The sequence below is a fragment of the Scyliorhinus torazame genome, chromosome 5, assembly GCF_047496885.1.
Source record: "Scyliorhinus torazame isolate Kashiwa2021f chromosome 5, sScyTor2.1, whole genome shotgun sequence".
Classification (NCBI taxonomy): Eukaryota; Metazoa; Chordata; class Chondrichthyes; order Carcharhiniformes; family Scyliorhinidae; genus Scyliorhinus; species Scyliorhinus torazame.
The window spans coordinates 171,031,190-171,059,071 of record NC_092711.1 but is presented as its reverse complement, the minus strand read 5'-3'; the positions used below and the strand labels follow the sequence as shown (position 1 = coordinate 171,059,071).

Sequence of the window (27,882 nt, the reverse complement as noted above, 5' to 3'; positions counted from 1 at the left end):
CACAATCTCCCTGTTCTTATATTCTTGGCCCTCGGCTACCAAAGGAAACTATCCCACCTGCCTTCCTAAGCACTGATAACAGAGAGTGAGAGGCAGCTGAGAGAGACAGAGGGAGAGAGAGGCACCAGAGGGAGAGGGGAGCATCAGAGACTGAGAGAGGCAGGAGCGATATAGAGAAGAGCGAGAGAGGCACCCTAGTCAGTAACAAAAATAAATAATGAAATTGAGTTCAGACACGGATCTGCATGAACTGACACCACTTTGTTCACAGATTAACAGAGTAATCACTACTTGAATAAATGTTATTCACTTTTGGAATTGAATGAATTAAGGGTCAGATTAACTATATCACCTCCAGTATCAGGTAGGTCTGTTTAATACAGAACAGGGTTAAACCCAGTGTCCATTATTACAGGTCTCTGTGGCTGTTGGATGCCTGGTTTCATTGTACAGCTGACGAGCCCACAGCTTCAGTGAACTCGTCTACCCAGGGTCTGTTTCTAAACCCTCATCACAACATATTACTTGGTTAGCTATTTATATATGGTCATCATGGTCAGACAGCTAACACAAAGCTCAACCAGATACTGCGGTTCATCTTTCTACTGATTTCAGCTCCTAAAAGGAGTGACGGCATCTCCAGCACTCAGCTCTGTTGCTGGGCTGTCATTGACATGAGCAATAGAGAGACAGAAGTTGCCTGATGCTGAATAGGAAGTTGAAACTTGTAGCTCTAAATCAACTGTGTAAGATTTCTGAAAAGATCAGTAACTTTAAAAGATAAATTTTAAACCCAGTGAACAAATTAAAGAGTTAGAAGGCAAAATCTTCACGTTTGATGACTTTTTCTGCAAAAAACTAGAAGTAACAATGCCTGAACACTATTTTTATTAGGAATGTATCTCTTAACCTATAAATAGTCTTTGCCCTTTTACTTTTTTTTAATTTTAGAGTACCCAATTTATCTTTTCCAATTAAGGGGCAATTTAGCATTACCAGTTCACCTACCCTGCACATCTTTGGGTTGTGGGAGTGAAACCCACGCAAACACGGGGAGAATGTGCAAACTCCATACGGACAGTGATCCAGAGCCGGGATCGAACCTGGGAGCTCGGCGCTGTGAGGCAGCAGCACTAACCACTGCGCCACCATGCTGCCACTTTGCCCCTTTACTTTAATATGGTAATGCTTGCGTTGGACTGGGGTGAGCACAGTAAGAAGTCTTACAACACCAGGTTAAAGTCCAACAGGTTGGTTTCGAATCACTAGCTTGCGGAGCACAGCTCCTTCCTCAGGCAAATGAAGAGATGGGTTCCAGAAACATATACATAGACAAAGTCAATGATGCACGATGATACTTTTGAATGTGAGTCTTTGCAGGTAATTAAGTCTTTACAGGTCCAGACGGAGTGAATAGAGAGAGGGATAATTACAGGTTAGAGAGGTGTGAATTGTCTCAAGCCAGGACAGTTGGTAGGATTTCGCAAGCCCAGGCCAGATGGGTGGGGGGGGGTGAATGTAATGCGACATGAATCCAAGGTCCCGGTTGAGGCCGTACTCATGTGTGCGGAACTTGGCTATAAGTCTGTGCTCGGCGATTCTGCGTTGTTGTCCTGAAGGCCGCCTTGGAGAGGCTACTCCCACTTAATAATAATAATAATCTTTATTTTTGTCACAAGTAGGCTTACATTAACACCGCAATGGGGCAGCTTGGTGGCGCGGTGGTTAGCACTGCTGCCTCATAGCGCCGAGGTACCAGGTTTGATCCTGGATCTGGGTCACTGTCCGTGCGGAGTTTGCACATTCTCCCCGGTTTGAGTGGGTTCGCCCCCTCAACCCAAAGATGTGCAGCCCAGGTGGATTGGCCACGCTAAATTGCCCCTGAATTGGAAAAAATGAATTGGGTACTTTAAATTTTTAAAAAACACAGCAATGAAGTTACTGTGAAACTCCCCAAGTCACCACATTCTGTCGCCTGTTAGGGTACACAGAAGGAGAATTCAGAATGTTCAATTCACCTAACAGCACGTCTTTCAGGCATTCTAGAACGAGAGGTAATAGTCTTAGGATAAGATGGGCAGCATGGTAGCACAGTGGTTAGCACAGTTGCTCCATGTCTCCAGGGTCTCAGGTTCAATTCCGGTTTGGGTCACTGGCTGTGTGGAGTCTGCATGTTCTCCCCATGTCTCCGTAGATTTTGTACCCGTGTTCCGGTTTCCTCCCACATTCAAAGATGTGCAGGTTAGGTGAATTGGCCATGATAAATTGCCCTTTGTGTCCAAAAAGGTTAGGTGGGTTTCCTGGGTTACGGGGTTGGGGTGGAGGCGTGGGCTGGAGTGGGGTGGTCTTTCCAGGGGCTAGTGCAAACTCGACGGGCTGAATGCCCTCCTTCTGCACTGTAAATTCTAAGATTCCACCGGGTGCTTCAGTTTCCTCCCACAAGCCCCGAATGACATGCTGTTAGATCATTTGGACATTCTGAATTCTCCCTCTGTGTGCCCGAACAGGTGCCAAAATGTGGAGTGTAGGGGCTTTTCAGAGTAACTTCATTGTCGTGTTAATGTAAGCCTACTTGTGACAATAAAGATTATTTTAAAAATGAGGTAGCAAATTCTAAAGAGTTGAAGAGAAGCTGCTTCTCCCAAGGGCTGTGAATCTGTGGAATTCATTACCCCAGAGTGCGGTGGAGCTGGGACAGTGAATAAATTTAGGGAGGAGTTAGACAGATTTTTAATCGTAGAATAGATTATCATAGAATTTACAGTGCAGAAGGAGGCCATTCAGCCCATCGAGTCTGCACCGGCTCTTGGAAAGAGCAACCTGCCCAAGGTCAACACCTCCACCCTATGCCCATAGCCCAGTAACCCCACCCAGCACTAAGGGCAATTTTGGCAAATCCACCTAACCTGCACATCTTTGGACTGAGGGAGGAAACCCACGCAGACACGGGGAGGATGTGCAGACTCCACACAGACAGTGACCCAAGCCGGAATCGAACCTGGGACCCTGGAGCTGTGAAGCAATTGTGCAATCCACAATGCTACCGTGCTGCCGGTATTAAATCGGGTTGAAGGGTTATACTGGATGGGCCAAATAGCCTAACTTGCTCCTATATCTTTTGAACTATTGAAAGGGGGGGGGGGGGGGACATTGATTTGCTCCCAGATGTTGCCCAGAGAAGAAAGTTTTAGTCTGAAACTCATTGTCCATCCTCCACATTGTCACATCACAAAGGAGCTCGTCCTCAAACTCAACCAATAGGAATAAGACGTCACTGCCCAACGCGCAGACGCGGCATCCCCCGCCCCCACCCATACCCATTGTTCCCTTTCCCCCACATATTCTCCAGATGAGGTTTCCAGGCAACCGGCTGACAGTTCCGGCCGTCGGTGATCTACCCCTCCCCTGACCCGGGGTGTACATGTCTCAGGGAAGGGGAAGCTGCGCATGTGCAGGGGAGCTCACTTCCGCTGACCTTACTGCTGGGGTGTTGACCAATAGGAAGATTGGAGGACCGGAAGGACTCTGCTCCTCCACCAATCAGAGCTCCTTCATTGTCTCAATGCGGAAGCTGGACGTGGAGGTTTCTGCCGAGCAAAGCTGTTGTTCCTCCGACCCTGAATGAGCTTGAGCTGCACACAGACTGCTGTCTGCAACATCTGTGAGTAAAACACTTTCTTTTCTCCCTCTTGCCATTTCTTGTCTCATTCTGACCTTCAATTGGTAGCTTGCAGCAACTGAAGTGAAAGAAAGTGAATCCAGTGAGTGTGCAGACTGGAAAGCTTGGCCCAGGTCTCTCTCTCTGGCTGACTGAAAGACATTGACATACTTTGCTCCCTCAACTTGACACATTTATTTGTCTGGCTAAAATGATGGTCTCTTTCCTAATGTTCACATTTAAAGGGCAGCTTTCCCCAGGAGATGGCTGACATTAAAGGGAACAGTAAACAGGACAAACCAAACCCAACCAATTACTTTCCTGTCGGAATACTCTCCACCATCAGCAAAGTGATGGGAGGAGTCATTAACAGCGCTAGCAAGTGGTACTTACTCAGCAAAACCTGCTCACGGACGCTCAGTTTGGGTCCAACCAGGGTCATTCAGCTCCTGACCTCATTACAGCCTTGGTTCAAACATGGACAAAAGAGCTGAATGCCAGAGGTGAGGTGAGAGTGACTGCCCTTGGTATCAAGGCAGCATTTGACTGACTATGGCATCAAGGAGCCCCAGCTAAACTGGAGTTAGTGGGAATCGGGGAAAACTCTCCGCTGGTTGGAGTCATACCTGGCACAAAGGAAGATGACTGTGGTGGTTGGAGGTCAATCATCTCAGCTCCAGGAGGTCCTCAGGGCACACTCCTGGGCCGAATCATCTCTAGCTGCTTCATCAATGACCTCCCTTTCATCACAAGGCTAGAAGTGGGAATGTTTGTGGATGACTGCCCAATGTTCAACACCATTCGTGATTCCTCAGATAATAGAGCAGTCCATGTCCAAATGTTCAACACCATTCGTGACTCCTCAGATAATGAAGCAGTCCATGTCCAAATGCAGCATGTCCTACACAGTATCTGTGATGTTGGCTGATAAGTGGCAAGTTACATTTGTACTACACAAGTGGCAGGCAATGACCATCTCCTATAAAGGAGGATCTAACCACCACCCCTTGACATTCAGTGGGATTAGCTTTGCTGAATCCTCCACAGCCAACATCCTGAGGGTTACCATTGATCAGGAACTGAACTGGACTAGCCATATTAATACGGTGGCCATCCGGGCAGGCCAAAGACTACAGTGAATAATGCACCTTCTGACCCCCAAAGCCTGTCCACCATATACAAGGCACAAGTCAGGCATGTAATAGAATAATTACCACTTGCCTGGTTGAGTGCAGCTCCAACAACACTCAAGATGCTGCTCTACACCATCCAAAACAAAGCAGCCTGCTTGACTGCTCCCCATTCCATGAATATTCAAACACTCCACCACCGACGAACAGTGGCAGCCGGGTATACCATCTGCAAGATACACTGCAGTAACTCACCAAGCTTCCTCCGACAGCACCTTCCAAACCCATAACCACTACTATCTAGAAGGACAAGAGCAGCAGATAGTTGGGAACCCCACTACCTGGAGGTTCACCTCCAAGTCACTCACCAGACAGACTTGGAAATATATCGCCCTTCCTTCATTGTTGCTGGGGCGACATCTGGAACTCCTTCCCTGACAGCACAGGGGATGTACCAACAACTCAAGGACTGCAACGGTTCAAGAAGGCAACTCATCACCACCTTCTGAAGGGCAACTAGGGATGGGCAATAAATGCTGGCTGAACCAGCAACTCCCACATCCCGTAAATGATTTTTTTAAAATGTTATATTGCACAGAGATATATCTAGTGTTGTATGGAATGTATTAGATATATTATTGATGGTTCTGTAATGAAATACATGTATTATTAGTTCTACCTACATGATATATTTCCAGTCATACAGTCATTGCAGCATTTACAGAATCCATTTGGGAACTCAAGTCAATGCTGACTCTCTGTACAGTAATCCAGTCAGTCCCATTCCCTTTCGATATCCCTGTTCCCCTGAAAGCTTATTTTCTTCATATATTATTTTGAATTATTGATCATCTCGACTTCCACAACGCTTGTGGGCAGTGAGTTCCATGTCATGACCGCTCCGTGACCAAATAAAGTTCTTCCTCAGAATTTCCCTATCTCTAATCAGTAAATGTACTTGTATGGAGATTCTCTACTCTTGTACAGGTTTTAGTGAGTTTAGATTTGTTGATCAACACCTTCAAGAAAATTGGGAGGGAAAGTAAGTGAATATAGGTCTCTCTGTCCAGGGCAGGAAGCAGTGAGCTTGGATTTGTCAATCAGCCTGAATCAGCACCTTCAGGAGAATTGGGAGGGGGAATATTAGATACAGCAGAGTTAGAATGGAGGGAGAGTGTGTGGGATTGAGATTTAGAGCATTTCAGGGAAAGAGAGAGGAAAGAATGTTTGATAGAAACTAGAATTGTCTGTTCTGAGTTTCTATCCTGTACTAACAATGATGACTATTGTAAAATCTGTTTGCAGGAAGTTCGAACAAGAGGAGTTTGAGGCCGAGATTTCAAACTAAATATCACGTCAAGAACTGACTGAGTCACTCAATTCTTGGGATCATTGGCCTTTGAATCTAGAAGGAGAAATGTTTGTCTATTCTGTCTGCTTCAAGAGATTTTAAACATCAGTGTGTCTGGAAAAGCACTGAGACACACAGACAGCCCGTGTGAGACTGTTGCGGAGCACTGACTGTGGAAAGAGCTTTAATCAGTGACACAGCCTGAAACAATACTACAGTCACAGCAGGGAGAGACTGTATAGGTGTTCTGTGTGTGGATGAGGCTCCAACTGATCATCCAACGTGGTGAGACGCAAGATCACCCGGACCATGGAGAAACCATGGAAATGTGAGGATTGTGGGAAGGGATTCAGAGCCCCACACGAGCTGGCAAGGCATCAACGCAGTCACACTGGAGAGAGGCCGTTCACCTGCTCTCAGTGTGAAAAGGGATTCACTGACATTGGCAGCCTGCGCCAACACGAACGAGTTCACACTGGAGAGAGGCCTTTCACCTGCTCTCAGTGTGAAAAGGGATTCAATGACATTAGCAACCTGCGGAAACACAAACGGGTTCACACTGGAGAGAGGCCTTTCACCTGCTCTGTGTGGAAAGGGATTCACTGACATTAGCAGCCTGCGGAGGCACGAACGAGTTCACACTGGAGAGAGGCCTTTCATCTGCTCTCAGTGTAAAAAGGGATTCACTGACATTGGCAACCTGCGGAAACACGAACGAGTTCACACTGGAGAGAGGCCTTTCAACTGCTCTCAGTGTAAAAAGGGATTCACTGACATTGGCAACCTGCGGAGACACGAACGAGTTCACACCGGGGAGATGCCATTCACCTGCTCTGACTGTGGGAAGGGATTCGCTCAGTTATCCAACCTGCAGAGACACCAGAGAGTTCACACCGGGGAGAAGCCATTCATCTGCACTGTGTGTGATAAGGGATTCACTCAATTATCCGGCCTGTGTAGCCACAATGTCACTCACACCAAGAGCAGGCCCTTTAAATGCTCTGACTGCTGGAGGGGTTTCAAAAGCTCACAGCGACTGATGTCCCACCAGCGTGTTCACTCTGAGGCGAAACCGTTCAGCTGCTCTCACTGCACAAAGTGCTTTAGAACCTCATCCAACCTGATGAAACACGAGCGAGGTCACACCGTTGAGAGCCCGTTCACCTCTCCGACTGGGAAAAGATTCACTCGGTCATCACCTGCTGAGCCACAATGTCACTCACAGCAATGAGAGACCGTTTAAATGCTCCGACTGTGGGAGTGGGTTTCAAAGCTCTCAGGTACTGATGGAACACCAGCGCATTCACACTGAGGAGAGACCGTTCAGCTGCTCTCACTGCACAAAGAGGTTTCAAACATCATCCAGATTGCGGAGACACCAGCGAGTTCACACTGGAAAGAAGCCATTCACCTGCTCTCACTGTGGGGAGGGATTCACTCAGTCGTCCAACATGCTGAGGCACCAAAGGGGTCACAAGTGATGTTGGATTGGATTCTGCTGTTAATCACATCCAGGACTGAACCTGGAGTGGGTGAAAGTGTTTGTCTCCTCGCCAACTCCTGGTGCTGTAATTGCGGACCCTGGTGAACTACTGCTCCCCGGACCTGGAATACCCAACTGTGAAGTGCTGTCCACACTGCCTTCCACGGAATTCACTTCTGCCATCATCACAGCGGTCTACATCCCACCCCAGGCGGAAGTGAAGAAGGCCCTTGATGAATTGTAACCGCTATAAATAACAATAAAGCCGAATACCAGGAGGCCTTGTTCATCGTGGCCGAGGATTTTAACCAGGCCAACCTCGAGTGCACTGCCCAAATTCCCCCAACACATCTCCTGTCCCAACAGGGGCCCCAACATCCTTGACCACTGCTACACAAACATCAAGGGCGCCTGATGCTCCATCCCCTGACCGCACTTCGTAAAATCGGACCACAAGATGGCGCTCCTTAAGCAGAAACTTAAGCTGGAGAATCTGGTTATGAAGGTTGTGCAATGCTGGTCTGAGGCAACAGAAGAGCTCTTACGTGACTGATCCATATTCAAGAACTCGGCAGTTAACCTAAACAAGTATGCCAGCACCATCACAGACTTCATCAGTAAGTGTGTAGAAGATTGTGTGTCAAAGAAGGTAGTACGTACGTTACCCAACCAGAAACCATGGTTTAATCGGGAGATTCACTCCCGACTGAAGGCCACGTCTGAGGCGTTCAAGTCAGTACAAAAAAATCTAGGTATGACCTCTGCAAAGCCAACAGGGATGCCAAGAGACAACAGAAGAGTTGCCCAGACTAAGCGAGAATCATGGACTCTCATCGATTGTGGCGAGGCTTAAACAACATAATGCGCTAAAAAGCAAAGCTGAGTAGGATCTTTAGCAACAGCGCACTCCTTCCCAACAAACCCAATGCATTCTATGCTTATTTCGAGCAGGAAACCAACAAACCTCTGTCATCTGCCCCAGCAGCCTTGGTCACACCCATGCCCACCGTCCCAGCCTCCAAAGTCAGAGTGGCCTTCTTGAAAGTGAACCCTCGGAAAGCGACAGGTACTGACGGGAGTCCCTGCCATGCACCCAGACCTTGTGCGGACCAACTGGCGGGTGTGTTTGTGGACATCCTCAACCTCTCCCTACTCCATTCTGAGGTTCCTACCTGCTTCAAGAAGACCACTATCATACCAGTGCCAAAGAAGAACCAGGCAACGTGCCTCGATGACATCGATCATTATGAAATGCTTAGACCACAGCTGGAGTAATGTGTGCAGTTTTACTCCCCTTACCTTAGGAAAGGTATTGCCACAGAGGAACAGCAACAAAGTTTCACCAGACTTGTTCTGGGTTTGGCAGGACAGTCCTGTGAAGAGAGATTGGGGAAACTAGGCCTCTTTTCTCTAGAGTTTCAAGGAATGAGAGGGGATTTCATTGAAATTTACAAAATCCATAAAGGAGTAGACAGGGTGGGTGCAGGTGAGATGTTTCCCCTGGTTGGGGAGTCTGGAACCAGGGGACACAAATTCAAAATAAGGGGGAAGCCACTTAGGACCGGTCTCGGAGGAGACATTTTTTTACTCCTCGGGTTGTGAATCTTTGGAATTCTCTACCCCAGAGGGCTGTGGGAGCTCAGTCACTGAGTGTGTTTAAAGCAGAGACTGACAGATTTCTGTTTCTTTGTTTAATAAATTATGTTTCTCTAATTAAGGGGCAGTGTGGCGAGGCCAATTCACCAATGCTGCACAACAAGTTCGGTTGTGGATCTGAGACCCACAAGACACTAGGAGAATGTGCAAACTCCACATGGACAGTGACCCGGGGCCAGGATCGAACTCAGGTTCTTGGTGCCGTGAGGCCACCGTGCCACCCAACTGACAGGTTTCTAAATATCAATAACACAAATGGATATGGAGATAGTGTGGGGAAAAAGACATTGAATCATAGAATCATAGAATTTACAATGCATAAGGAGGCCATTCGGCCCATTGAGTCTGCACCGGCCCTTGGAAAGAGCACCCGACCAAAGTCCACCCCCCCCCCCCTATCCCCGTAACCCAGTGACCCCACCCAAACTTTATGGACGCTGACGGCAATTTATCATGGCCAATCCATCTAACCTGCACATCTTTGGACTGTGGGAGGAAACCGGAGCACCCAGAGGAAACCCACTCGGGCACAGGGAGAAAGTGCAAACTCCGCACAGACAGTGACCCAAGCCGTATTCGAACCTGGGACCCTGGAGCTGTGAAGCAACTGTGCTAACTACTGTGCTACCGTGAAGTGGAGGATCAGCCAAGATCATATTGAATGGTGGCGCAGGATCGATGGCTGAATGGCCAACTCCTGCTCTGACGCTCCGATGGTATAAAGATTGGTAGGAAAGTAAATTGTGAAGAGGACATAAGGAGACTAGAAAGGATAGAGGTAGGTTACGTGAGTGGGAAAAGATCTGCCAAATGGAGAATAATGTGAGAAAATGAGAAATTGTCCATGTTGCCAGAAGAATAAAACAGTTTCTGATTTGAATAGTGAGAGATTGTAGAGCTCTGAGACTCCGAGGGATCTGGGTGTCCAAGTGCATGAATCACAAAACGGGAATTGAATACAAAAGTAGGGAGGTTGTGCTTCAGTTATACAGGACATTGATGAGTCCACATCTGGAGCACTGTGTACAGTATTGCTCTCATTTAAGGAAGGATGTAAATGTGTTGGAAGCAGTTCAGAGAAGGTTTACTGGGCTCATACCTGGAATTGGAGGCTGGTCTTATGAGGAATGATTGGACAGGCTGGGCTTGTGTCCAATGGAGTTTAGGTGACTTGATTGAACCGTATCAGATCCTGAGGGGCCTTGACAGGGTAGATGTGGAAAGGATGTTTCCTCTTGTGGGAGAATCTAGAAATTGGAGTCACTTTAAAAGTAATACTTGCCCATTTAAGGCAGAGGAGAACTTTTTTTCTCTCCGAGTTGGGAGTCTTTGGAACTTCTTCCTCAAAGGGCAGTGGAAGCAGAGTCTTTGAATATTTTGAAGACTGAGTTGAATAGATTCTTGATAAGCAAGTGGGGTGAAAGGTTATCGGGGGGAATCTGGAGTTGAGGTTACAATCAGATCAACTTATTAAATGGTGGAGCAGGCTCGAGGGGCCGAGTGGCCTACTCTTGCTCCTAATTTGTATGTTATCACATCCTTTATAATGGATTGTAGCATTTTCCCTCCTTCTGATGTCAGGCTAATGGGTCTGTGGTTCCCCGTTTTCTCTCTCGCTACTTAAATATTGGGGTTACATTTACCACCTTCCAATCTGCAGGAACCATTCCAGAATCTATAGAATTTTGAAAGGTGATCACCAATGTATCCACTATCTCTACAGCCACCTCTTTCAACACTCTGGGATGTAGAGCAGCAGCTTTTGGGGATTTATTAACTTTCAACCACATTAATTTCTCCAGTACTGCTTTTTCTCTAATGCTAATCTCTTTCAGTTCCTCGTGCTCACTGGTCCCTTGGTTCTCGCGTGTTTTTGGGACAATTTCCGTATCTTCCTCTGTGAAGACAGATACACATTGTTTATTTTCGCTGTCATTTCCTTATTCCCCATTATAAACTCTCCTGTCTCTGTCTGGAATGGACCCACATTGGTCTTTGCGAATCTTTTCCTTTTCACATTTTACAGGAACTTTTCCAATCGTTTTTTTATGTTTCTAGCCAATTTGCTCTCCTATTCTATTTTCTTTTTATGAGTTTCTTGATCCTCCTTTGCTGAATTCTAAGACAAGTTTCCAATCCTCGGGCTTACACTTATTTTGGCAACTATATGAGTGATAAGATTTTTTATTTTATCTTCAAAAATAAGCCCAAGATCTGGTTGATTGGAGGTGTCCAAAAATACAACTTTATTATCCATCTTGATTCTCTTACATAAAAAGAAATCAAAATTCAGATCAAATAAAACATCAAAACATAATAAAGAGAGTTAAACAAAAACATCAGAAAATATTAGAAAATGAATCAATGGTTCAGAATTTCTTAAAGCATCAGTACAGAACAAACTTTAGTCATGAAACTTTATTCTTAAAGAAATTCTTATCAATGGTCTAACCCCTTATTGGTTTCAAATTCTCAGCTGAGGCTTCCTGATTTATTCAAAAAACTCTCTGTCACTTGGAGCATGATTTATTATCCAGGCATTGGTCATTACTTAAGATTCATTAATGTCTATCAATTTAATTAAATGTCTACATGCTCCCGCCACATGTACCAATCCTCTGAAGATAAGGTGTGCTGCATTAACCTTGCTTGTTGCTAAGGCTTTGCTACATTTTGTAAATGTTTCTGTTGCTAAGGCTGCGATACTTTTTCATTACTAGATGTATTTGTAGAACAATGGTTTATTCATTACGAGGGCTTTTATGCAACTTTTTTTGAAACTGTGTTAGATTCTGACACATTAAGTTGCTGTACAGCAATTCTCATATTTTTATCTGAAACAATGACTTTGCCTTGTGGATATTCCATTTTCTGTCTGTATGTATACTGAATTTAAGAATGATACTGCATTGATTCTTCAAGGTACCAATAAATCAGTGAAGCAATAAATCTGTAATCGATTAATGAGCCTCTTCCTTTGACCTAATGGAATCTTTAATTTTTCTTGTTAGTCACGGTTGCGTCACTTTTCCAGTTGGATTTTGTTTCTTTAAAGGAATCTATATTTTATGTAAATATGTGATAATTCCTTAAATGCGACTGCCTGTGTATCATTACACATTTTATTGTAAGTTCCCAATCAACTTGGCCCTCATAGCTTGACAGTTTCCTTCTGAGACGGAACCATTTAACCACCATAGCCTATCTTCATCTAAACCTGCATGCTTTGGGGTTCCAAACAGAAACAGGAACTATCTGTCATCTACCTTCCAAACATCCTTTCACTCTGTGATCCTTATGAAATTTGAAGCCAAGTATTTGCCACAAGGCTCAAGAGCATCAGCCCACTGGAGGCAAAGTCGTGAGACCGGCCAGTCCAGCAGAACGAAACCCTCCGACCCTCCCCATTGACCAACTGACAGAATGAACACAATGCTGTTCTGGGTGTAATTGAGAGTAGCAACAATAACAGCAGAATCCAACCCCTGTAATCACTTGTGACCTTGTTGGTGTCTCAGCAGGTACAAGGAAACACAGAATCCCTTCCCACACTGAATGCAGGTGAATGCTCACTCCCCGGGGTGAACTGGCTGATGTCTCCGCAGGGTGGATAAATGTCTGAATCTCTTCCCACACTGAGAGCTGCTGAATGGCCTCTCCCAGTGTGAATGCACCGATGAGCTTCCAGTGCAGATGGGGCCTTGCATCCCTTCCCAGTCCCGGCATTCCCACTGTTTCTCCATGTTTTGGGTCTCCTTGTGTCTCTCCAGGTTAGACAATTGAAGCCTTACTCATACAGAGAACACGTGTACAGTCCCTCCCCTCTGTGAAGCTCTGTAACTGGTTGAAGCTCTTTCCACAGTCAGTGCTCTGGAACACTCTCACTCGGGTGTGTGTGTCCCAAAGAATCAAGTGACTCTGTCAGAACAAGATGTGATGTTTGGGATTTCTGTCTGTAATTCCTCCTTTTGACTGTATAATTCCTGGAAAAACAAATTACAAAATACATCACTGTCAGTACAGGATAGAAACTCAGAACAGACAGTTCTAGTTTCTCTGGAACATTCTTTCCTCTCTCATTCCCCAAAAGCTGTAAATTTCCATCCCACACTCTCCATCCATTCACTGTATCTAATATTCACCCTCCCAATTCTCCTGAAGGTGCTGATTCAGGCTGATTGACAGATCCCTGCTCACTGCTTCCTGTCCTGGACACCGAGATCATAACAAATAGGAGCTGCAGTCGGCCATTTGGCCCATTAAACTTGCTCAACCCTTTATTTGTCGTATGAGGAACGGTTGAGGACTCTGGGTCTGTACTCGTTGGAGTTTAGAAGGATCGGGGGGGATCTTATTGAAACTTACAGGATACTGCGAGGCGTGGATAGAGTAGACATGGAGAAGATGTTTCCACTTGGAGGAAAAACTAGAACCAGAGGACACAATCTCAGACTAAAGGGACGATCCTTTAAAACAAATGTGAGGTGGAATTCTTTCCGCCAGTGGGTGGTGAATCTGTGCAACTCTTTGCCCCATTTGAGTTTTCCCCATTTGGGAAGGCCCATGTGCCTCGGACACCAACGACATGGCCGGTAGGGACAAGCCCCGCCATCAAGGTAGCGGAATTAATTGGATATTATCGATCAAGGCCAAATCACTGAGTGTCTTTAAGACAGAGATAGATAGGTTGTTGATTATTGAGGGGATCAGGGGTTATGGGGCGAAGGCTGGAGAATGGGGATGAGAAAATATCAGCCATGATTGAATGGTGGAGCAGACCCGATGGGCCGTGTGGCCTAATTCAGCTCCTTGGCCTTATTAGGGTCACAAGTAGACTTGTATTAACGCTGCAATGAAGTTACTGTGAAAATTAAGGCTGAACCTGTCAAAGGTTCGCTCCCTTACACAATTGAAATCCGCACCACCTCCCCCCATAATCAGCTGGTGAGAATCCAAATCCTAGATTTGACTATTTTGAAGGCAGTGCTGGATAGATTCTTGATAAGCAAGGGAGTGAAAGGTTATCGGGGGGTCGGTGGGAATGTGGAGTTGAGGTTACAATCAGATCAGCTGTGAACTTATTGAGGGGAGCCTGCTCCACAGTTTGGTTGTGGGATGCAGAATGTATTTATCCCAGAACCCGACTCATTCCACTTCCCTTTCTCTTTCCTCTTTTTCGGAGATCATGTTTGGCTGATCCCACATGCTATTTACACTTCTGAACCTTTTGGTGTTTGTTGCTACACGAAATCGGGCTGCCCTAAAATTCGGCCCCTTCAGTGAACCTCTGAGCACCCGGGACAAAACTGAATAGAACCGACCCCCCCCCCCCCCACTAAAATTCGGCCGGTTAAGAAAGCCTTAATCACTGTATTAAGTTTATCTTTTCTCTACACCTTGCTATAACGTAACATCGTATTCTGCAGTCTCTCCTTCCTTCCCTATTTACGGTATGCATTGTTTGTACTGCATGCAAGAAACAATACTTTTCACTGTATCCTAATACATGTGACAATAAAAAAATCAAATCAAAAAAACTACATTTACATCATCATCAAAACACATACACAAGGGCAGGCAAAGAATTATACAGTCAATAGGAAAGACGATCTGGTGGGTGTCTATTCTGCACTGGTTGCCTGCTCACTGAAGGGATTTGGTTCTTCTTACCCTTGAATGTCCTCTCCTGGTCTTCAGAAGATGTCTCTCCCCTGGAAGGTGTTATAGTCTTTTTTGCAGACAGAAGATTAGGAGCAGCAAGGGGTTCTTCAGCAATCTTGGTTTCTGCGGATTGACCAGAAGTCGCAGCCACATGATCAGATAGTATGGATGGCGGTTCATCCTGAGGTAGCTCTAGCACACACAGTACTGGCACATTGATGGGTGTCACTAACAACTGATGGGTGTCACTAACAACTGATCTGTGTCGTCTCCACACTCGCTCATCTTCAGTTTGCACAGTGTAGGAGACAGGGCCAGTTTCAGACAACACAGTTACAGGGACCCTCTTCTCGCTGGTGGTGCAGCTGCACACCAAAACCTGCTCTCCTTGTCCAAAAAAGCATCTTTTGGGATTCCCTTCTCTTCTTCAGGTTTGTGACTGCTGATTGTGTTCCACTGTCTCAGACGTCTCCAGGGGAAATGTTGATCAGATGTCGTTCTCAGCTTCTTCTTCAGTAGAACAAAAAAAGAACTGTACAGCACAGGAACAGGCCCTTCGGCCCTCCAAGCCCACGCCGACCATGCTGCCCGACTAAACTACAATCTTCTACACTTCCTGGGTCCGTATCCCTCTATTCCCATCCTATTCATGTATTTGTCAAGATGCCCCTTAAATGTCACTATCGTCCCTGCTTCCACCACCTCCTCCGGTAGCGAGTTCCGGGCACCCACTACCCTCTGCGTAAAAAACTTGCCTCGTACAATTACTCTAAACCTTGCCCCTCTCACCTTAAACCTATGCCCCCTATTAATTGACCCCTCTACCCCGGGGAAAAGCCTCTGACTATCCACTCTGTCTGCCCCTCATAATTTTGTAGACCTCCATCAGGTCGCCCCTCAACCTCCTTCGTTCCAGTGAGAACAAACCGAGTTTATTCAACCGCTCCTCATAGCTAATGCCCTCCATACCAGGCAACATTCTGGTAAATCTCTTCTGCACCCTCTCTAAAGCCTCCACATCCTTCTGGTAGTGTGGCGACCAGAATTGAACACTATACTCCAAGTGTGGCCTAACTAAGGTTCTATACAGCTGCAACGTGACTTGCCAATTCTTATACTCAATGCCCCGGCCAATGAAGGCAAGCATGCCGTATGCCTTCTTGACTACCTTCTCCACCTGTGTTGCCCCTTTCAGTGACCTGTGGACCTGTACTCCTAGATCTCTCTGACTGTCAATACACTTAAGGTTTCTACCATTCACTGTATATTCCCGACCTGCATTAGACCTTCCAAAATGCATTACCTCACATTTGTCCGGATTAAACTCCATCTGCCATCTCTCCCCCCAAGTCTCCAAACAATCTAAATCCTGCTGTATCCTCTGACAGTCCTCATCGCTATCCGCAATTCCACCAACTTTTGTGTCGTCTGCAAACTTACTAATCAGACCAGTTACATTTTCCTCCAAATCATTTATATATACTACAAACAGCAAAGGTCCCAGCTCTGATCCCTGTGGAACACCACTGGTCACAGCCCTCCAATTAGAAAAGCATCCTTCCATTGCTACTCTCTGCCTTCTATGACCTCGCCAGTTCTGTATTCACCTTGCCAGCTCACCCCTGATCCCGTGTGACTTCACCTTTTGTACTAGTCTACCATGAGGGACCTTGTCAAAGGCCTTACTGAAGTCCATATAGACAACATCCACTGCCCTAGTAGTAAAGCTGGGGAACTCTGAGTGGTCGCGTGTGTGGTGTTGCGAGATGTCGCCAAGAAACTGTTTAGACGGCAATTTAATGAACCTTGGTCCTTGAAGGTTTTCAGTGCATCTTCAAGGACTGGACAAACCTTTCGGCTGAACCATTTGTGGATGGGTGGTAAGGTGCTGATTTTATGTGTTGGATACCACTCATCTTTAGATAGTTCTCAAACTCCTGAGCTGTGAATTGTGGACCGTTATCACTCTCAATTTGTTCTGGTTTCCCAAATCTGGTGGGAAAATTGCATCGGGATTTTCGATGATTTGTTCCGCAGTTGTTGATTTCATTAGGACCACCTCAGGCCATTTGGAGTGTATCTAGGACAACCATCAACATGTGCCCCTCGTATGGCCCTGCAAAGTCAATGTGTAACACCATGGTTGAAGTCTCCCTGCTGCCAATGAAAGAAAACCTTTTGTGGTCCAAAATAGTTAAGGGCCTGTGGGCCGTTAGCAATGTGAAGTGACGACCACAGAGATATTGGTGAAATCTTCTCGCACCATAAATAATACTCAGTGCCTCCTTCTCCAACTGGACGTAATCTGATTCAGCACTTGTTAAGGTATGTGACAAAAGCTATTGGCCTTTCTTCCCCTGAAGGTGGTATGTGTGACACCACCATCCCAACACCGTACGGCGCAACATCATTGGTAAGTTGTGGTGGTAACTTTAGGTTGAAATAGACGAACATTCCTGAATTCTTCAGTGTTTCTTTAACTGACTGATGTGCTTTTTCACACTCTGCTGTCCATTGCTATGCTTGTTTTATGCACAACTAATTAGGTCATGGTTTAAGCAGGGTTGCTCGCTTTGAATCAAATTTCTCATATTGGTTAATTAAACCGAGGAATGATCTTAACTGTGTTACATTCATTGGTCATGGATCCTCCATGAGAGCCTCCATCTTCTTAGCTGCCTTCTGTTAGAATGGTGAGCAAATGTGGAGATTCAGCCTCAAAATTCATATGCAGATAGGCCTGCGTTAGGTCGATTTTACTGAATTTCTGTCCTGCTAGGCCGGTGAACAAAACCTCAATCAACAGCAGCAGGTATTGATCCGCACATAAAACCAGATTGATGGTTGTTTTAAAATCTCCATAAATGCGTATAGTCCCGTCCTGCTTCATTACAGGCACAATAGAGGCTGCACAGCCACGAGCGGCGATGAGTTGACTCGTCGTTAATTAATACACTAATCTTCAATTGACACATTTGGTTAATATAAGATCCGATGGTTCAAAAAGACAATTTGTGGAAAACAATAGCTTTCTTTCTTACTAATCTTGAGTGGATTCAGCAATGAGCCTTATTTTTGACAGACTTTGACAGAATATGATGTCATGCAGTTTATTAAAATTAGGAAATATTCTCTTAGTTCAAATAATATCTGGTGGTTCTTCTGTTTCTCGGAACATTTAGGTGCAATGTTATTTTTAAAAATACACATTCATCTATGTTATTTTCCTTGACCTATTTATGACAGCGAATACGTTATTAAAGTGATTGATTTTAAAACTAGAATTGATTACCGAAGCCTACATACAGTTTGCTAAATTACAATGGTGATTACACTTCATTGAACATAGAACATAGAATTTACAGTGCAGAAGGAGGCCATTTGGCCCATCGAGTCTGCACCGGCTCTGGGAAAGAGCACCCAACCCAAGGTCCACACCCCCACCCTATCCCCAGAACCCAGTAACCCCACCCAACACTAAGGGCAATTTTAGACACTTAAGGGCAATTTAGCATGTGCAATCCACCTAACCTGTACATCTTTGGACTGTGAGAGGAAACTCCGCGGAGCACCCGGAGGAAACCCACGCACACACTGGGAGAACGTGCAGACTCCACACAGACAGTGACCTAAGCCAGGAATCGAACCTGGGATCCTGGAGCTGTGAAACAATTGTGCTAGCCACAGTGCTACCGTGGTGCCCTTAAACATTGGCTGTGAAACATTTTAGGACGTCCTGTGAAAATGTTTAAATTGTCCAGGAATTTAGATATATTACACTCAATTCCTTCATCAAGATGATTAATAAAAATTCAATCTTCAACTTCTGTGATACCCATATATTTGTCACCATTTTGAAAACTCTTGTGAAAATCCAAACACACTGTGTCCTGAATGATTTGATTAAAAACACAGCGCGTTGTTGTGATTTGGAATGTGCGCCTGAAAACAGCGCAAGAAGCAGTTTCAACTGTTGTCTTTCAAAAGGGAACTGGACAGATTCTTGAAAGGACAGGAAAATTGCAGGGTGATGGTTTTAATTGGATAGCTCGGCCAAAGCATGAGCCGGTTGGGCAGAATGGCCTCCTGTGCACTCTGAGCTACGTGTGCATTTAAACCAAGTGGTAATGAGCTGGAACCCATTTCCTATGAGGCCGGGAGAAGCCTAGATGACAGGATGGTTAGAAATGGAATTTGGATCAATACTTTAGGGAAATAAACTTGCAGGGATATAGGGATAGAATGGGGAAATAGAACTGACTGGTTTGCTCTACACAGAGCCAGCATGGCCTGGTTCCGAGTGGCTCCACTGTCTGCCCTCATAAACCTACACACTAAAGAGAGAAATTTCATCAGCTCCAGTCTCTCCAATTGAAAGCAGAAACGCATCTGAATCCAACCATTGTCATCACTTGTGAACTCGTGGTATGCCAGCAGGTGGCGGGAGTGAGTGAATCCCTTCCCACACTCAGTGCAGGTGAACAGGCTATCCCCGGTGTAAACTCGCTGATGTCTCAGAATGCCGGACGACATTTTAAATCTCTTTGCGCAGTGAGAGCAGCTAAACGGTTTGTCCTCGGTGTGAATACGCTGATGGACCCTCAGAACTGCAGCATTTTTGAAGCCCTTCCCACATTCCGAGCATTTAAAGGGTCGTTCATTTGTGTGAGTGACCTGGTGTACAAGCAGGCTGGATGACTGAGTGAATCACTGCCTGCACATGGAGCAGGTTATTTGTCTCCCCTCCCCACCCCCCCTCCCCCAGTGTGATCTCGATGGTGTCCGCAGGGCCGGTGCATCACTGAATCTCTTCCCACACTCAGAGCAGACGGATGGCCTCCCCCAGTGTGTACCCGCTGATGTGTCACTAAGTTGGAAGAATTCCTAAATCTCTTCCCACAACTGGAGCAGGTGAATGGCCTCTCACCGGTGTGAACTCGCTTGTGTATCTGTAGATAAGTTGACCGAGTGAATTCATTTCCACACTCAATGCAGGTGAAGAGCTTCTCCCCAGTATGAACTCGTCAGTGTGTCGGTAAGTTGGATGAATGTCTGATCCCTTCCCACATTCAGGACAGATGAACGGCCTTTCCCCAGTGTGACTGCGGCAAAGAATCTCCAGCTTAGATGGGGCTGTGAATTCCTTCCCACCTAGGGAGCAGGTGAATGGCCTCTCTCCGGTGTGAATGCGACGATGCGTTTCCAGCACAGATGGAGATGAAATGAAAATGAATGAATGAAAACCGCTTATTGTCACAAGTAGGCTTCAAATGAAGTTACTGTGAAAAGTCCCTAGTCGCCACATTCCGGCACCTGTTCGGGGAGGCTGGTACGGGAATTGAACCGTGCTGCTGGCCTGCCTGGTCTGCTTTCAAAGCCAGCGATTTAGCCCAGTGTGCTAAACCAGCCCCAGATCTGAAACCCTTCCCAGCCACCACATTTGCACGGGTTTCTTCATGATGTGGATGCATTTGTGACTCTGCAGGTTGGACAATCAGTTCAAATGTCAACCACACACAGAGCACATGTACGGTCTCTCCCCGCTGTGAAGAATGTGATAAATTTCTTCTGCTTTATAATTAGTTAAAGCTCTTTCCACAGTCAGCGCTCTGGAACACTCTCACTCGGGTGTGTGTGTCTTGGTGCTTTTCCAGTCACACTAATGATTAAAATCTTTTGAAGCAGACAGAACAGAAAACATTTCTCCTTCCAGCTTCAAAGGCCGATGATATTCCGATCTCAAGGAAACGAGTGAATCTATCAGATCGAGACTCATTTGAGATTTCGGTCTGTAATTGTTCCTCTTCTAATATCCTGGAAAAACAATACACAAAAGTTATCACTTTCAGTACAGGATAGAGATCCAGAACAAACAATTCTTTTTTTGAAATATATTTTATTCAAGATTTTTTGGCCAAACATAACAATATGTAGTGTTTCTTTTACACAACAATAAAGCAATATAAATAACAGTGGCCAGTTTTAAACAACTAAATAAATAATATATATACAGAAACAAAAACAAAACTAATTGGCAACTGCCTTGTCAAAAATAAATACTCTCCAAAGATACAATCCAACAGTCCAGTGTACAAATACCTATAACAAATGCCTATACATATACAATAACATCCCTGAGAGTCCGTCCGATTCCTCACCCCCCTCCCCCTCCCCCCCCTCCCCCCTGGGTTGCTGCTGTTGTCTTCTTCTTTTCCATTCCCTCTATCTTTCTGTGAGGTAGTCGACGAACGGTTGCCACCGGCTGGTGAACCCTTGAGCCGAACCCCTTAATACAAACTTAATCCATTCTAACTTTATAAACCCTACCATGTCGTTTATCCAGGTCTCCACACCCGGGGGTTTGGCTTCCTTCCACATTAACAATATCCTGCGCCGGGCTACTAGGGACGCAAAGGCCAAAACATCAGCCTCTCTCGCCTCCTGCACTCCCGGCTCTTCTGCAACCCCAAATATAGCCAACCCCCAGCTTGGTTCGACCTGGACCCCCACCACCTTCGAAAGCACCTTTGCCACCCCCACCCAAAACCCCTGTAGTGCCGGGCATGACCAGAACATGTGGGTGTGATTCGCTGGGCTTCTCGAGCATCTCGCACACCTATCCTCTACCCCAAAAAATTTACTGAGCCTTGCTCCAGTCATATGCGCCCTGTGTAACACCTTAAATTGTATCAGGCTTAGCCTGGCACACGAGGACGATGAGTTTACCCTACGTAGGGCATCAGCCCACAGCCCCTCCTCAATCTCCTCCCCCAGCTCTTCTTCCCATTTCCCTTTCAGCTCATCTATCATGATCTCCCCCTCGTCCCTCATTTCCCTATATATGTCCGACACCTTACCATCCCCCACCCATGTCTCTGAGATCACTCTATCCTGCACCTCCTGCGTCGGGAGCTGCGGGAATTCCCTCACCTGTTGCCTCGCAAAAGCCCTCAGTTGCATATACCGAAATGCATTCCCTTGGGGCAACCCATATTTTTCCGTCAGTGCTCCCAGACTCGCAAACGTCCCATCTACGAACAGATCTCTCAATTGTGCTACCCCTGCTCTTTGCCATGCTCCAAATCCTCCATCCATTCTCCCCGGAACAAACCTATGGTTATTTCTTATCGAGGACCGCACCGAGGCTCCCGTCGTCCCCCTATGCCGTCTCCACTGCCCCCAAATTTTCAATGTAGCCACCACCACCGGGCTTGTGGTGTATTTCTTCGGTGAGAACGGCAGCGGTGCCGTCACCAAAGCTTGTAGGCTAGTCCCACTGCAGGACGCCCTCTCCAATCTCTTCCATGCCGCTCCCTCCTCTTCTCCCATCCACTTACACACCATTGAAATATTGGCGGCCCAGTAGTACTCACTTAAGCTCGGTAGTGCCACCCCGCCCCCCTGTCCCTACTATGCTGCAAAAATCCCCTCCTCACTCTCGGGGTCTTCCCGGCCCACACAAAACTCATAATACTCTTCTCGATTCTTTTGAAAAAAGCCTTTGTGACCACCACCGGGAGGCACTGAAACACAAAAAGGAATCTCGGGAGGACCACCATTTTATCCGACTGCACCCTCCCTGCCAGTGACAAGGACACCATGTCCCATCTTTTAAAGTCCTCCTCCATCTGTTCAGAACAAACAATTCTAGTTTCTCTGGAACATTCTTTCCCCTCTCATTCCCCAAAAGCTGTAAATCTCCCTCCCACACACTCTCCCTCCATTCTCACTCTGCTGTATCTAATATTCACCCTCCCAATTCTCCTGAAGGTGCTGATTCAGGCTGATTGACAGATCCATGCTCACTGCTTCCTGTCCTGGACACAGAAACATGAAAATTTAAATGCAGGCTGCCAGACAGATATGTCTATATTACTGGACTAAAAATCATAGAATCTACTGTGCAGAAGGAGGCCATTCGGCCCATCGAGTCTGCACCGGCCCTTACGGAGAGCACCCTACTCAAGCCTACGTCTCTATCCTATCCCCGTAACTGTCACCCAGTAACCCCCACTTAATCTTTTTGGACACTAAGGGCAATCTGGCATGGCCAATCCACCTAACCCACACGGCAGCACGGTACCACAGTTGTTAGCACAATTGCTTCACCGCTCCAGAGTCCCAGGTTCGATTCCCGGCTTAGGTCACTGTCTGTGCAGAGTCTGCATGTTCCCCCCGTGTCTGTGTGGGTTTCCTCCGGGTGCTCCGGTTTCCTCCCACAGTCCAAAGATATGCAGGTTAGGTGGATTGGCCATGATAAATTGTCCTTAGTGTCCAAAAAGGGTTGATGCGGTTCCGGGGATAGGGTGGAGGAGTGGGCTTAGGTAGGGTGCCCTGTCTAAGGGCCGGTGCAGGCTCGATGGGCCGAATAGCCTACTTCTGCGCTGCCTGTAAATTCTATGATTCTACATCTTTGGACTGTGGGAGGAAACCGGAGCACCCAAAGGAAACCCACGCAGACACGGGAAGAACTGCAGACTCCGCACAGAAAGCAAACCCAAGCTGGGAATCGAACCTGGGACCATGGAGCGGTGAAGCAACTGTGCTAACCACTATGCTACCAGGCTGCCCCTAAAAAATGTGTTCTGCTCCTAAAAGTGTGTTTAACAAACAGTCTTGATTCCCTTTATTTCCCTTCAATTGCTGCAAATCACCAATTGAAGGTCAGAATAAGAAAATGAATGGAAAGGGGAGAAAATAAAGATGTTGGAGACAGAAGGAGGTTTCAGTCTGTGTGAAGGTCAAACTTCGTTCAAACAAAGCCCGCGCTCTGATTGGCTGAATAACCAGAGTCCTTCCGGCCTCCAATATGTTCCATTGGTTGCCGGCTGCCTGAAAACAATGGGCAATGATGTCACGTGGCACTGGAAAAACCTTTGTCTCATGGAACGCAGACAATTTGGCCAATAGGATTAGCTGTATCCTGCACATGCGCAGCTGCCCCTCTCCCTTGGACGTTCAGTACCGGGCTGCCCGCCCGTGCGGCGGATAGAGAGGTTTACCCAGCGTGGGGCATTGTGGTAGGCCCGGCCGCCATTGCTCACCCGTAGCCCAGTCTCCTGGGATTGGAATGAAAAGCGTCACTCTGACACAATGTACATATGGGTGGTCACTGGATTTGATTGTGACGCCCCCCTTAGCAAAACAGTTTCTTAACTTCAGGTGTAAAGATTTAGATAGCTAGATTACATATTGGGAAGGGCGATCGGTAAATGTGAAACTGAACCCGAGAGTCAGCACCTTTAGGGGAGAAGAATTGGGGAAAAGCAAGATAACATAGTGGGATGAATTAGTGTCACAATCAATAGGGAGTGTGTGGGTGACAGAGATTTATTGGTTAAGAGGGAGAAGGTTTCTGCTGTTGTTGCTGCTGTTCAGGACCAAACCTTATTCATTTGAAAGGTTGGGGCTCATTTTTTGCTGATGTTAGAGACCACTGTAACTGGGCTGTAGTTTAATGCTCTGGATTTAAGTCCAATGAACCATATTTGCATTGAACTCCCTGTATCATCTCCTTGATGTGGGATCAGTTGGAACTCTGAATTACTGGGTTAACAGTGTATCTTTAAGAACTGCTGTTTGTGATCTCTCATTCATTCAGGGACTCTCAGCTGAAATTATTTTACAAAACAGTTCGCGTTCCGCATCGCACCCAAACAAATCTCAGGTGTGGATTTGACAATTCCAAGTCTGAAATGTTTCATTGATTGAAATGACATAGAATAGATATTGAAGAAACATGCCATTCAGGCCACCTGGTCTATTTAGAATTAGAATGTACAGTGCAGAAGGCGGCCATTCGGCCCATCGAGTCTGCACCGGCTCTTGGAAAGAGCACCCTACCCAAGGTCAACACCTCTACCCTATCCGCATAACCCAGTAACCCCACCCAACACTAAGGGCAATTTTGGACACTAAGGGCAATTTATCATGGCCAATCCACCTAACCTGCACATCTTTGGACTGTGGGAGGAAACCGGAGCACCCAGAGGAAACCCACACACACACGGGGAGGATGTGCAGACTCCGCACAGACAGTGACCCAAGCCGGAATCGAACCTGGGACCCTGGAGCTGTGAAGCAATTGTGCTATCCACAATGCTACCGTGCTGCCCTAAAGATGGCTTTGTTATGGCTTTGATGCTTCACACATGGTTCCTCCCAGTCTTATTCACCTTCACTGTCAGTCAGGGCTCAGTGGGTTACACTCCTACCTCTGAGTTCCAAGGTTCTGGGCTCATGCCCCCATTCAGGACTGGAGAACTACACTCAGGGCTGACACTGCAGTGCAGTACTGAGGTAGGGCTGCTGTGTTGGTGTTACCATCCTTCAGATGAGATGTTAGTGAGGCCCAGTTTACCTGCTTGGTTAGATTTAAAAGTTGTTATGTTTGAGACGGGCAGGGGAGTTGTCCCGGTGTCCTGGTCCATATTTATCCCTCAATCACGAACAACAGCACAAAAACAGATCTTCTGCTCATTATCACACTGCTCTTTCTGGGGTTTTGTTAATTGTCGATAGGTTGTAGGGAGTCTACAAATAGGTACAGACAATGAGTGTGAAAAATTTGCAGATGGAGTATAAGGCAGGAGGAATAGAGAAGCAGTATCCTATTTAAATGGAGAGAGATTACAATACTCAGTGTTACAGAGGGATCTGGGTGTCCTGGTATAGGAATCACAAAAAGTTAGTGTGCAGGTACAGCAAGTGATTAGGAAAGCAAATGGTATATTAGCGTTTCTCACAAGGGGAAATGGAAGCTACAGCTATGCAGGGCCTTAGTTAGACCACATCTGAAATATTGTACATTGCATCTTCACCTTGTTTGAAAAACAAAGATATAATTGTGTTAGCTGTAGTTCAGAGAAGGTTCACTCGACTTAGTCCTGGGATGATGGGCTTCTCTTATGAAGAAAGGTTGAACATGTTGGGTCCGTATCCACTGGAGTTTAGATGAAGGAGAGCTGATCATAATGAAACATTTACAATCCTGAGGGGATTTGATAGGGTAAAAATCTGGAGGCTGTTTCCAATTTTGGGAGAGACTAGAACCAGGGGACACAGTTTATCAATATGAGGTCCACCATTCAGACGGAAATTGAGGAGAATGTTTTTCCCTCAGTGGGTCTTCAGTCTGTGGAATTCTCTTCCCCAGAGAGCAATGGGGCTGGGTCATTGAATATGTTCAGGGCAGCGTTGGACATATTATTAACAGAGGCGACAAGGGTTATGGGGGTGAAACAGGAAAGTGGAGTTGAGATTACAAGCAGATGAGCCATGATCTTATAGAATGGGGCAGTAGGCTCGAACGGCTGAATGGCCTACTGCTGTTCATATGTCCCTATCCGGTTGTGCCTAAATTTGCTGCCATGTTTCCTACATCACAACAGTGACTACACCTCAGAAAGTACATCATTGGCAGCAAAATGCATCGAGAATTCCAGTGGCTCTGAAAGGTGTTATATAAATACAAGTCTTTTTTTTCTATCTGCAAATCCCTCTGTTCTTTTCTCTTTCATGGACGTATCCAGCTTTTCCTTAAAGTCACGCACACATTGACACTCAAATTGATAAAGGAACCAAAGGCGACATGAGGGGAAACCTTTTTTTACAGAGCGATGGGTGAGGATGTGGAAGGTTCTGGTGAGAGTGTGGTGGAGGCAGATTCAATCGCCGTTTTCAAGAGGGAATTGGGTAAATGCTATAAAGGGAAAGAATTTGCAGGGTTATGGGGGAAAGACAAAGGAGTGGCACTAGCTGAGCCGCTCTTACTGAGAGGTGACAGACACAATGGGCCGAATGGTCTCCTTCTGTGCTGTGAGCATTCTGTGATTCTATGCTGCAAATCGTGGGATCTCCATGATCCATCAGGAAGTTATGGAATGGGGAGAATCGAGAGTCCCTCAAGTGTTGCCCCTCCCTGTCTGGGTCAGGTTAGATGCATAGCCATCAGACAACATCCTTCTCCCTCTCCAACTACGAATCTCTGTCCCCCACAACCCACATTAATCACTTTGAACTTGAACAAAAGGAGCTATCTGGCAGAAGGGAGACCAAATTCAAGGAGACTCAGCAGAGGTGGCAGCAGAGTGGTGTTGAATTCACACAATGAGATAGGAGATGAATCAGTCTTGTTGCCGATGGTACAGAATGTCCAGCAGAGGCAGTGTAGATGGAGCCAGATGTCCAATCTGGGCCAGAGCCCCTTGTATGTGATGCTGCTGGATCAATGTTAAAACGGCAGACTGAGACTGTGTAGTACAGCAAGGCAATATTACTGGTTTCACAAACCAGAGGCCATGTCACATCACCCTCATCTCTCCACACTGCGTTTGACAAAGGACCTGTATCCCTCATCGGGTATCCCTGAGATTGTTGAATGTCTCAGCCATTAAGAATTGAAAGGAAGTCTGTGGGGCTCTTTGTCTTAGCAGACAAGCAGACTCCTGTTGGACAGCCTGGGATGTGAAATGCAGATGGCTTTTGTACAGCTCTCTTTGAATTTTGTCTGTATGGCCCACAATGTGTCTTCGGTGGGTCTTCAGTGATAACGAGGTGCAAGTTTTCTATCTACTACCAGATCGCTCCTTTTGTTCGAGGGCATCACTCTTAAACAGACATAGATTCAGTCATATTTGTGTCTTTGTTCAGTGACCATGTCTCTCCACTGGTTGAGATCGTTGTCCCTCAACATGTCACACAATCTTATCAAAACTTCACAGGACTGTTGTCCCAAAAGCTTAGCTTATGTCTCTCTTTATGAACATGATATGTCAGACAGCATCTCGGATTTTAAGCATAGAGCTGGATTCTCCACTGTCAGGATTCTCCGTTGCACCGGCAGTGCACTGACACCCGGGAATTTTCCAACGGCGTGGGGCTGCCCACAATGGGAAATCCCATTGGCCGGCTGGCAGGACGGAGAATCCCGCTGCCGGAGTGG

The 27,882-nt window shown here is 46.3% G+C and overlaps 1 long non-coding RNA gene across 1 annotated transcript; it reads left to right on the top strand.

The window, feature by feature from the left end:
- The first annotated feature begins 3,150 nt into the window (after positions 1-3,150).
- LOC140420642 (uncharacterized) lies at positions 3,151-12,234 on the top strand. The gene is made up of 2 exons (XR_011946490.1): positions 3,151-3,661; positions 6,094-12,234. It is a non-coding gene; the product is annotated as an uncharacterized lncRNA (long non-coding RNA).
- The last annotated feature ends 15,648 nt before the right edge of the window (positions 12,235-27,882 follow it).